Source organism: Myotis myotis, unplaced genomic scaffold (genome assembly GCF_014108235.1).
Source record: "Myotis myotis isolate mMyoMyo1 unplaced genomic scaffold, mMyoMyo1.p scaffold_m19_p_34, whole genome shotgun sequence".
Lineage (NCBI taxonomy): Eukaryota > Metazoa > Chordata > Mammalia > Chiroptera > Vespertilionidae > Myotis > Myotis myotis.
Genome location: NW_023416340.1, coordinates 2,337,099 through 2,349,269, shown reverse-complemented (window position 1 = coordinate 2,349,269; position 12,171 = coordinate 2,337,099). Strand labels below are relative to the sequence as shown.

At 45.8% G+C, this 12,171-nt stretch overlaps 1 protein-coding gene across 1 annotated transcript in view; it reads right to left on the bottom strand.

The window, feature by feature from the left end:
- The window catches only part of LOC118652803 (optic atrophy 3 protein-like), a 37,589-nt gene that overhangs the window by 24,751 nt on the left and 667 nt on the right, over positions 1-12,171 (bottom strand). The gene's annotated exons all lie outside the window — the stretch shown is intronic.

Genomic DNA, 12,171 nt, shown 5'->3' with positions numbered 1-12,171 from the left:
GAGTGGACTGCCTATTCTTGGTGGGGGGGGGGGCTTGGGGGGGAGGGGGATGTGGGAAGAGACTGGACAGAAATCGTGCACCTATGGATGAGGACAGTGGGTGGGGAGTGAGGGTGGAGGGTGGGGTGGGAACTGGGTGCAGGGGAGTTATGGGGGGAAAAAAGAGGAACAAATGTAATAATATGAACAATAAAGATTTAATTAAGAAAACAAAAATATATCCTCAAGTGAAGATTACAACAACAAAAACAAAAAACAGGATCATAAACCCTGGCTTGTAGGGACTTTGCCACATTCAAGGCTCGTGCATAAACTGATGTCTAGTAGGAGACACAGTTTAGCTGTCTACAGAGACCAGGAATGGAGGTGAAACCGTGGGTGCAAACCGGAATTAGATCTGGTTCTAACGCTCTCACTTAGCACCTGGGTGCCCTCGGGCAGGTTACCTAACACTCCATTCCTTTTCTTCAACCATTAAGGCAGTGTTAATGATGGTAATGTACCTCATAGGAAATGCTAAGAACAAATTAGCTTATGTAAAGACTACAACAGCTTTAGTGCTTATGATGATTAACACTATATTATTCTCTACTGTATTATTTACTCTCTTGTCACTAGACTCTAGAAGTGATATTTAACAGTCTGACCTCCCACATAGCAGAGGAAGTATGGACTCAGTTCTCACCCATCAGCAGTGAGAAGAGTCTCCTGGCGGCTTCTGGGAAAATATTTTTCTTCTTGAAGAGCTCTCTCTCATTTCCCTGTCCCCGCTGCCACACACACATTCTCCCTTTGGAAACTGTAGTATAAAGACACGATGCCTGGTGCTCTAGCAGCCCTTGTGAGGCCTTGAGGAAAGCTATGGCCTGAAAGACAAACATAGTAGAGACAGAGAGAGTCCTCAGGTCCCTAATGACATCACCAAGCCACCAAACCAATCACAGAGCCACCTTTCTCCACCAACAATAAACATCCTTTTGATTTAGGTTTGATTAAGATTTATTGGCTGGGTTTTCAGTTAGTCACAGATAAATACAAACTGATTTGTGTCTTGTTCTTTCTTTCACAACAAGCATATTTTACTTCTGTAAATTTAGTAAGTCCCCCCAAAATACTTCAGAGAGAAAAACCCACAAGTAAAATAAAATTTGATTTTATTTTAAAAAGAAGAGATAAAAATTGGCATCACACTCAGCTCTCAGCAGAGGGCAGCTGCTACGGACCCAGGCGGCCTACAAGCCGGAGGATGGCTCACTAGAGGGCAGTGAGGGAGCTCTGAGCACATCACCAGTCATATGGAGGCTCAGAGGTCTGAGGTGGGGTCAGCAAGAGCCTGAGCACCAGGAAAAGAGGAGCCAAGAAGCTGGAAGTGGGGGTAAGACCCCATTTAGGGGCAGAGGCATCAGGGTAGGCCTGGGGGAGTCCAAGACATTGGGGTAGGCCTCTAAGGCACTGACCACGGAGTCTCAGGGAGCGGTGAACAACGAGGGTGGACAAGGTGTTTCTTTGGGGCATAGGAAGCAAATATCAGAATTTCTGGTTAAGTTTATATTTTGAAGAAGAAGGGAAGGGAAAGAAGAGAAAGAAAAAAGGAAGAAGGGGGGGAGGAGGAGGAGGAGGAGGAGGAGGAGGAGGAGGAGGAGGAGGAGGAGGAGGAGGAGGAGGAGAAATTAAGCTTTACTGGCCATATACAGAGCTGTATAGAGGTCGACTACAGAGATGGTCTCTAGCGCCTCTCAGCTGGCAGGTGCCACCATCTGAAGGTGCTGGAGCTGGACCCAGAGGCTGAAAGGGTGACACGGGCGCCCTCTCCTGTCCGCTTAATGAAGTAGTTCTCAACCTTCCTAATGCCGCGATCCTTTAATATAGTTCCTCCTGTTGTGGTAAACCCCAACCATAAAATTATTTTCATTGCTACTTCATAACTGTAATTTGCTACTGTTATGAATTGTAATGTAAATATCTGATATGCAGGATGTATTTTCATTGTTACAAATTGAACATAATTAAAGCATAGTGAGTAATCACAAAAACAACATGTGCCCTAGCCGGTTTGGCTCAGTGGATAGAGCGTCAGCCTGCAGACTCAAGGGTCCCGGGTTCGATTCCGGTCAAGGGCATGTACCTTGGTTGCGGGCACATCCCCAGTAGGGGGTGTGCAGGAGGCAGCTGATCGATGTTTCTCTCTCATCAATGTTTCTAACTCTCCCTTCCTCTCTGTAAAAAATCAATAAAATATAGTTTAAAAAACAACAACAACATGTAATTATATATGTGTTTTCGGATGGTCTTAGGCGACCCCTGTGAAAGGGTCGTTCGACTCCCAAAGGGGTCTCGACCCACAGGTTGAAAACCGCTGGCTTAATGTAATGCAGCCAGGGCAAATAGATTCCTGAGAAAAGTCTCAGGTTGCAAAGCAACCAGTCCTCACACAAGGGCTTCTTAAAGACTCCTGCTCAGAAACCTCCACTGAAGATTTAACAATGTGAGCACAAGCAAATTCCAGCAAATGTCTCTGCATATAAAGGGGTAGGACTGAAAAATGAGCAGCGGGGTTAAATGTAGCCGATGGCACACTGCTCTCACTGGATTTCTGTGCCTTAGTTGGGTCTTTGCAGCTGTGACAACCATACATAAAGAATGTCAAAACTAGGCTCTCACCAAGAGTTTCCAAATGCATTAACAGTGTCTGTATAAGAAAACATTTTTATTCTATATAAAGTATGTTTTCATTGTTTTTAAAGAGAGGAAGGGAGAGGAAGAGAGAGACCGGTTGCTTCCATGTGCATCCTGACTGAGGACTGAACCCGCAACCTGACCAGAAATCGAACTAGTGATCTTTCAGTGCACAGAACAACATGCAACCACTGAGTCACACTGGCCAGGGCAAAGGAAACATTTTTAGGGAGAGCAAAAATATTTGAGGGGCCATGAATACATAAAATTTTTATTTTAAAAATATTAATTTCAACCCTTCTAATCTTCATGTTTTTTAAAAATATATATTTGATTTTTTTACAGAGAGGAAGGGAGAGGGATAGAGAGTTAGAAACATCTATGAGAGAGAAACATTGATCAGCTGCCTCCTGCACACTCCCTACTGGCGATGTGCCTGCAACCAAGGTACATGCCCTTGACCGGACTTGAACCTGGGACCCTTCATTCCGCAGGCCAACGTTCTATCCACTGAGCCAAACCAGCTAGGGCTAATCTTCATGTTTTTAAGTGCACATAATATATCTATACTATTATATATTAGCACTATATATGATTGTAAATAACTAATAACTACACACACACACACACACACACACACACACACACACACGCCGTGCACAGGGGAGAATGTTAAAAAATGTTTCCTTAACAGGAGAACATAATAAAACTGTTCGGAGGTCACCGGCAGCAGCCTGGATGTCCTGTAACATAACCGACGTGGTGCCCTGGAGATTATAAATAGATTCCAGGGCAGTGATTTCAAACACTCATACACACAGGAATCCTCTCTGGAGAATGTTAAAAATAAAAACGTCCAGCCCTTCCCCAGATGGAGCCCAACAGGGCCTGCAGGTGGCACTCCTGGGCAGCTAAGGGGTGCACCCCACAAAGCTGGCTTTTTCCCTTCAGATGGGCTATCTTTCAGCTCACCAATCTTCTAAGCAGCTGTATTTAATCTGGTGTTTGTCTAGATCAGTGGTTCTCAACCTTGGCTGCACATTAGAATCACCTGGGAATCTTTTTAAAATCCTGATTTCTGGGCCTCATCCTCCGGAAATTCTTTCTTTGTTATGGGGTGGGACCACAACATTAGCAACAAAGAAACAGAATTTCCAGAGGATGAGACCCAGAAATCAGGATTTTAAAAAGATTCCCAGGTGATTCTAATGTGCAGCCAAGGTTGAGAACCACTGGCCTAGGCCTTCGACGGAGCTCTGAACATCAGCTGCTGTATTTGTCATTTCTCGGTGTTCTACTTGGTTCTTTTTCTAACTTACTGGTAATATTTTATTGTACTTATGTTTTATATTCCTCCTATTTTATCCTTTTCAGATACAAACATAGCTATCTGATGTCCACATCTGGTCATTCCAATGCCCCCAGTGTCTGCAGGTCTGGACCTGCCATGTTTTGTGTCTGCTGACTCTCCCTCATGGTGTCCGCTTGTCCGTACAGCGCGTACTTTTTTATCATGAGCTCCTATGTGCCAGATCTCTACCTGAAGGAATTCTTCAAGGCGCAGGCACAGGTGGCGCGCCTACAGAGAGGGTTTGCTTGTCCTTGCCAGGAGCTTAGGGGCACAGTCCCGGATTCCCTCTCAGCCTGCTGTTTCAGGACTTTTCAAAGAGTGCAATTCAGGCCCAAACCCACATGAGAGACAGCTCAGTGGCCACAAATTCTCAGAGGAGACCCTTTCAGTCTCCACCTAGATCTGAGGCTGTGTGCCTCTGCAAGGTGGGTTTTCTCTAGTTCACCTTTAAGCCCCCCTGCCCAGCTTTCTCACAGCACAGCCCCTGTCCCCAAGGCCACGGGAAACCGAATGTCCCTGGAGGATCAGGCAGCTGCAAGGCTCAGTCCCCTCCTCCCCAGCTTGTTGCTACTGCTTTCTCCTTGCTCTGGGAAGAGCCCCTTTTCTTCCTTGCAGGTACAAGCACTCATTTCAAAGGATGCTTTAAATATTTCATGAAGCATTAGGTAGTGGGAGGCTCTCTACTCAGCCACACGGCCCTCCCTCTGGTCGACTTTGTCACATTTCTTTACTTAGAAATATAACTCCCATATGATCAGACAAACATAGTAAGTGCCCCATGCTGGTTGGCCCAGACCTTTCTGCCTGTGGTAATACGCCTGTTAGGGCTGACAGGAAGAGGGGCAACATGATTCAGAGGCTTGAAGTACTGACTGCTCAGCTGTTACAGGCGACTTGGGAGTACACACTGAGTGAGAAGGATCGCACTAACAGGGGTGAGCAAACTTTTTGACTCGAGGGCCACAATGGGTTCTTAAACTGGACCGGAGGGCCGGCACAAAAGCATGGATGGAGTGTTTGTGTGAACTAATATAAATTCAAAGTAAACATCATTACATAAAAGGGTACGGTCTTTTTTTTCAATAGTTTTATTCATTTCAAACGGGCCGGATCCGGCCCGCAGGCCGTAGTTTGCCCACGGCTGCACTAGAAGGTTTAGCATTAAATGATGATGATAAGAAAGATAATCAACAATATTTGATTGTTGACTTGACAGTCAACAAATATTTATGCAGCACTTAAGGGCCAGGCGTCGTTTAATGCTTTATGGATTATTAACGTACAGAATTAACAATAACAATCCAATTTATAGACAACAAAACTGAGGCCTAGAGGTCACACAGAAGGTGGCAGGACTGGCATTCACACCCAGGCAGCTCCAGAGCCGGGTTCTCGGCCACTTAGCCACACAGCTGTTTACTGAACTTAGTAAGTGCCAGGCCTGTTCGAAAGGTGTCGGCCCACGCAACAGACCCAACCATCAAGCATATGAGGTGAGCGCTATTCTTCACAGTGGAGGAAACAGGTGACCTGCCCAGGACACACACCAAGTAAATGGCAGGGCAGGAATCAAGAGCAAAAAGCCTTTATCTAGAAGCAGAGTTTTTAAGTAACTTTTTTTGGTGTGCATGTTTTTTTATAAAAAACAATTTTATTGATTTCAGAGACAAAGGGAGAGGGAGAGAGAGACAGAAAGACCAATGATAAAAAAGAATCATTGACCAGCTGCCTCCTACACGCCCCACACTGAGGATCAAGCCCGAGACCTGGGCATGTGCCCTGACCAGGAATCGAACTGTGACCTCCTGCTTCATAGGTCAACACTCAACCACTGAGCAGTGCCAGCTGGGTTAGAAGCAACGAGTTTTTAGCATCTGGGCAGTAATGCCCGCATACGATAAGCACAAATTCTGTAAGTTCTTGTAGCCAGTATTAATCAAATATGCATGCTTTGGTCCGGGCCTCAATACTCACTGTCATCTGCATCCTCACAAGAATTCCAGCAGATGAGCTCTATTATTAACCTTTTTTGATAAACATGGAAACAGAGGCTCAGAGAGATCCAGCTACTTGCCCAAAGTCACACAGCTAATAAGTGGTGTCAAGATTCAAACCCAAGAGTGTCCACTCTGTAGTAGACTGCCTGCCTTTGGTGACGCTGCATATCACACCCTGTGCAGCCCCTCCACCCTCACTATGCCAAGGTCGCCTTGACCAACAGAGTGTGCAGTGCCAGGTCTTGCCCTTAAATGGCTGCAGCTTCTTACTTCTTCCCTCCTGGAAAGCTGGCTTTTGGGAGCCCTGAGTGACCCCGTGGGAAATTCTGCTACCTGCTGGAGAGGCCGTGTGGAGAAGAGAGGCCCTGAGACAACACTGAGAGGGAAGAGGGAACTGGCCATTTCAACGCCCCAGTCGAGCCTCCTGATAACTCCAGTCCCAGCTGCCCTTTGACCACAATCCCAGGAAGACCACTCAGCAAGATCAGCAGAACTGCCCAGCTGAGCCCAGCCAGCCCACAGAACTGAGAAAAAGAATTAAAGGGTCACTGGTGGTTTTTTTTAGTTTTTTTTTCATCCTCACCCAAGGATATTTTTCCATTGATTTTTGGACAGAGGGAAAGAGAGAGAGAAATATCAATGTGAGAGAAACACATTGATTGGTTGCCTCCTGCACGAGTACTGACCAGAGCCCGGGCCAGGGAGGAGCCTGCAACCAAGATACATGCCCTTGACCGGAACCGAACCAAGAACTCTTCGTCCGCAGGCTGACGTTCTATCCACTGAGCCAAACTGGCTAGGGAAAAGGGGTCACTGTTTTAAGCCACTAAGCTTTGGGTCAGATTGCTATGTAGCAACAGAAAAATTGAAACCAACTCCAAGGCCGGGTGGCTAAGTTCATTGGAGTGTCGTTCTGATATGCCAATATTGCAGGTTTGATCCCTGGTTAGGGCACATACAAGAATCAACCAATGAATGCATAAATAAGTGGAATAATAAATATCTCCCCCCCCCTTCTCTTTCTCTCTTAAAATAAAGAAAAGAAAAAAAATCAGTTTAAAAAAAATAGAATGACTACACAAAGTTAAGCACTTCTAAAAATATTACCCAGTAACCTGAATGAGTTATCATGTGGTGTATTACTTTCCTGTTGTTTCTGTAACAAAAGACCACAAACATGGTGGCTTAAAACAACACATTGATTATCTATGATTCCTGAGAATATAAGTTCAAAATAGGTCTCACTGGGCTGAACCCAAGGTGTCAGCAAGGGACATTCCTTCCAGAGGCTGGAGGGGAGAAGCCACTTCCTTGCCTTTTCCAGCCTCTCCAAGTCGCCTGCATTACTTGGCTCGTGGCCCCTCCTCCATCTCCAAGGCCAGCAGTGTAGCACCTTCAAATGTTCCCTTCCCTGCCTTCCTCTTTCATTTCTAAGGACCTGGTGATTGCAGGGGCCCACGCGGATACCCCAGGATAATCTCCCTACCCCCAATCCTTGATTTCATCACATCTTGATTTCATTATATCCCCTTGGCCATGTAAGGTGAACACATCGGAATTAACAGGCGAGGGATTAAGATGCGGCCATCTTTGGGGGGGACTATTACTGTGCCTACTGTGAGCAGTCAACTAGGAAAATGACCAGCATATTCCAAAGGAGTAGGCAGAAACACTGAGATCTTCCCTCTGCCCAGAGACATCCTACGGCTCCCCTGAAGGGTCAGCAGTGCGCTTGGCGAGAGTGGCCTCAATCCGCCTGGCATCACCAACCTTTATTCTTCTTTTTCTTGCCCAGAATTCTTTGTTTAAAAAGATCCTTGCTCCCCAACATAGTGCATCATCGGTGAGCTATGCTTCTGGCATTTACGGTTCTTTTCTCGGGCAGACACACCTACCACTCCAGCCTCTCTGCTGAGTCAGAGGCAGCCCGGCCAAAGGCACAGACGCTGGATGCGTAGGTCAGTTCCAGGCCTGACCTGAGAGGACGCAAAGCTGCTACTGGGAATTCTAATCGCACAATCAGGGGGCCAGAGCAATGGGCAATTAGCAATGTGAAGACAGAAACAACATAAGAAAAGAAGAGTAAAGATGAAAGTCAGTGCACTTTAACAGTATCTAATAGCATCTCCAGCTAAACCTGTCCCAGGCTGAGCTCCTGGGCCTTTCTGTGCAACCCGCCCCTCCTCCAGGCTGCACGGCACACCCAATCCACAGGAAATCCTGCTGGCTCCACCTTCCAAACAAATCCACTGGTTATTCATTAGTCAGGGGAAAAGGAAAGGTTCTTGGAGTGGTCACCCCCTTAACCAAGGGCTCCAAGTTACCATCACAAATGACGGAAGAACAGACATCAGTAGCCCCCTGAGGTGATGTCCTCAGGACACACCGTCATGCCTGTGATAGTCCTGCCAAAGATGCTCAGTGTAAACCAAATCAGAGGGAATGATCAGAAAACTCGAGGTTGGGGGACATTCCATGGAACTCTTGGACTCTTCCAAATGTCAATGTTATGAAAAATAAGGAAGAACAGGAATGCCGTTATAGAGCTGGGTCAGCAAACATTTTCCATAAAAGGTCAACGAATAAGTATTTTAGATTTGTGGGCCATACAAACCCACCTTTGCAGCTACAGACCAAATGCAAACAAATGTGTGTGGCTGTGTTCTAATAAAACTTTATTTATGAAGACAGGCAGTGGGCCGATTGCAGAGTCCTGTTGTAGACTAAAGGTTACTAAAGAGACATGATAATGAAATACAGTGCTTGATCCTAAGCAGATCCTAGATTAAAAATAATAATAAACATGCCCTAACCGGTTTGGCTCAGTGATAGAGCATTGGCCTGCAGACTGAAAGGTCCCAGATTAGATTCTGGTCAAGGGCATGTACCTTGGTTGCAGGCAAATCCCCAGTAGGCTGTGTGCAGGAGGCAGCTGATCGATGTTTCTAACTCTCTATCCCTCTCCCTCCTCTCTGTAAAAAATCAATAAAATATATTAAAAATAATGATAATAATAATAATAAACAATGCATATAAGCAAAACCCATGGAGGGGGGCGAGGGCATGTGCTAGGGGGTGGGAACGGCTGGGGAGAAGTCAATGGAGGAAAAAGGAGACATATGTAATACTTTAAGCAATAAAGAATTTAAATTAAAAAATAATAATAAAGAGTAAAAAAAGGGCTTTGGGGGGCAATTGGAGAAATCAGAATATAAGCTATATATTAATATTGTTATCAATATTATTGTTATCAGTATTAAAATTCTCAGGTATGATATTGACACTGTTATATAGAATGTTTTTGTTCTTAAGAGATACAGGCTGAAATATTTAGGAGTGAAGTGTTACATCCATCCACAACCTATTTTCAAAGTGTTCAGGGGGGAAAATGTGTATACATACATACACGCATACATATGAAAGCAAAGACACAGCAAATTTGTTGAAGGCTAATAATGGATGAAATAGGTAGTAATGGGTATGTAACTAATGACTACACCATTCTTTCTTTCAACTTTTCTGTGGGTTTGGCAATTTTAAATGAAGAGTTGGGGAGAAATTTCTCCAGAATCTGACTTCTCCTCCTCACTCACCTCCCACCTGGACTACTGTGTTGCCTCCTCCCTATATCCACGCCTCATCCTATGATTGCCAAATGACTGCTATCTATATAAATATAAAAGGCTAATATGCAAAGTGTCCCCTTGGGAGTTCGACCGGGAGTTCAATCACTCACTATGACATGCGCTGACGACCAGGGGGTGGCGCGGAACAAAGGAAGACCCCAGCCAGCAGTCAGAGGCCCTGATCGGCCCTGATCACAAGCCAAGCCTAGGGACCCTACCCATGCATGAATTCCGTGCACCGGGCCTCTAGTTAAAATATAACGCAGAGCCTTGGCCCGGTAGCTCAGTTGGATAGAGCATTGTCCTGATACACCAAGGTTGTGGGTTCAAATCCAGGTCAGGGCACATACAAGTACCAACCAATGAATACATAAATAAGTGGAACAACAAATCAATGTGTGTCTCTGCCTCTCAAATCAATAAATTTAAAATTATATATATATATCTCACAGATCCTGTCCTTCCTCTGCTCAGACCCTCCAGTGAGTCCCCCCCACTCAGAGTAAAGCCAAAGCTTTTGCAGTGGCCCACAGGCCCTGCACAGTCTGCCCGCCTTGCCCAGCACCACCAGTTTCCCCTCAGCCCTCAGTCTCCACTTGATCTGTCTGCTCAGCCGCACTTGCCTTGCTGTTCATCCAACATGCCAGGTACACTCTCACCTCAGGGCCTTTGCATGTGCAGAACCTTTGGGCTAGAATGTTCTCCCCCGACACCTGTACTGTTCGTTCCCTCCTGAGTATTTTCAGTGAGGTCTCCCTAATAATCCTATCTACACCTACAACCTGCCCCAAATACTCCTCCTTCTGCATCCCGGGTGTTTTCTCTAGAACAGTTATTGCTATCTAATACACTTCATATGTTAACTATTGATTTTGTTTATTGTCTGGCTTCCCCCCAGAATGTAAGGTCCCCAAGGACAGGATTTTTTGCATTTTCTTCTCTGCTGTATTCACATCTACACATATACATCTGTGAACCACTGACTTAACATTGTATATCCGTTTACTCCTCACAACACGTATTATACATAGCATAAATTCGTATATAGTACACAAAATGGGAATATTAGTATACACATCTCATAATAATGTGTGATAACTGAATGTCAGAAGGCCTGTGAAGTGCTCAGCACACTGCCTAGCACAAAGTGAGGGCGCATTAAATGTTGTGATTATAAAATACCCACAGAAGAGGAGACTGAAGCTCTGATTGGTTAAATCACCAGCCCAAAGCTACCTGGCCGGGAAGACGTAGGGCCCAGAATGGAACCCATGTCAGCCTAACTCAAGAAGCCACCTTCTAAACCACAATGCGAAGACATATCAGTGTTTGGAGAAAGGCAGGGGCAGGAACAGAAACCAGCACAGTCCAGGATTTAGGTACTGCCTTTGGCACAAACTCATGTGTGACCGCAGCAGTTCACTTCTGCTCTCGAGGCCTCCATTTTTTCCTTCTATAAACTGGGAGAAGTCATTTCCCAACCCTAACATAGGGACAAAATAGTGTGAAACTCAAGTAAGATAAGCTGATAGGAGAGTACTTGGTAACTGTGCGATCCAACACTTTTCCAGGCTAAGATCTGCAGCTGTGGCAAAGGGCCCACCAAAAATGCCAGTGGACTAAGAATTGTAGGCTCCAGAATGCAAACCGTAAGCACCCAAACTTACAAGAAAAATAAAAAATGGTATGTGTTCCTCTTAACCATTTGGCCTTTGCCCATGCTTCTCCCACTCCCTCGACATCACCCCTGCCCCCCATGTTGTCTGGTGAGGGTCTCCTCACCCTGAAGCCATCGCTGGACCCCAAGCCAGGTCAGGCACCCAGTGGGCAATCCCATCCCAGCTCTGCCCATCTGGTTGTCACTCTTGCAGAATGGGTCGATCCCGACTGGACTGAGCTCCTTGAGGGCACAGATTGGGCTGACTTGGTCCCTGCTGTCTCACCAACACTGCCCAGCACAAGGCCAGGCACAGAGTCGATGCTCAGAAAATACTAGCTAAATGAAGCAATGGATGGATGGATGGATGAGCCAACAAATTACGTCAATTTCCTTATTCTGTGCTCCCATAGGCCTATTCATCTAGTTCATCTTTTTAAAGTAGCTTGTATTTTGAGTGTTTACGATGCCCTTTAGATCTCAGCTCGGGCTGCCCTCGTCTAGACACCATGACCCTGGATCAGGTGGCCTCTCTGAGCTCCGGAGTTCCCACCACCCTGACCACTTGGGGGTGCAATGACGGGTCATGAGTGTCTCTCCCAGTAGCCAGCAAAAAGCCAGCATGGGCTGTCTCTTGAATAAATGGACGAGCAAACACGGTGTATCAGTGTATTAAGGAACAGACGGATGAGTGTCTGTCCACTCTGGTTAAATTGCCTTTTTGCCAGATTCTCAGGCCACCTCCCCAGACCGCAACTTAACTTTGCCCCGAGATACGCTTCTAACCCAGTCCTGTTTCCCAGAGTATTAACCGGGGCAAACCGCTGTCCTAAACGAATGACATACAAACAAACACCTTTAACC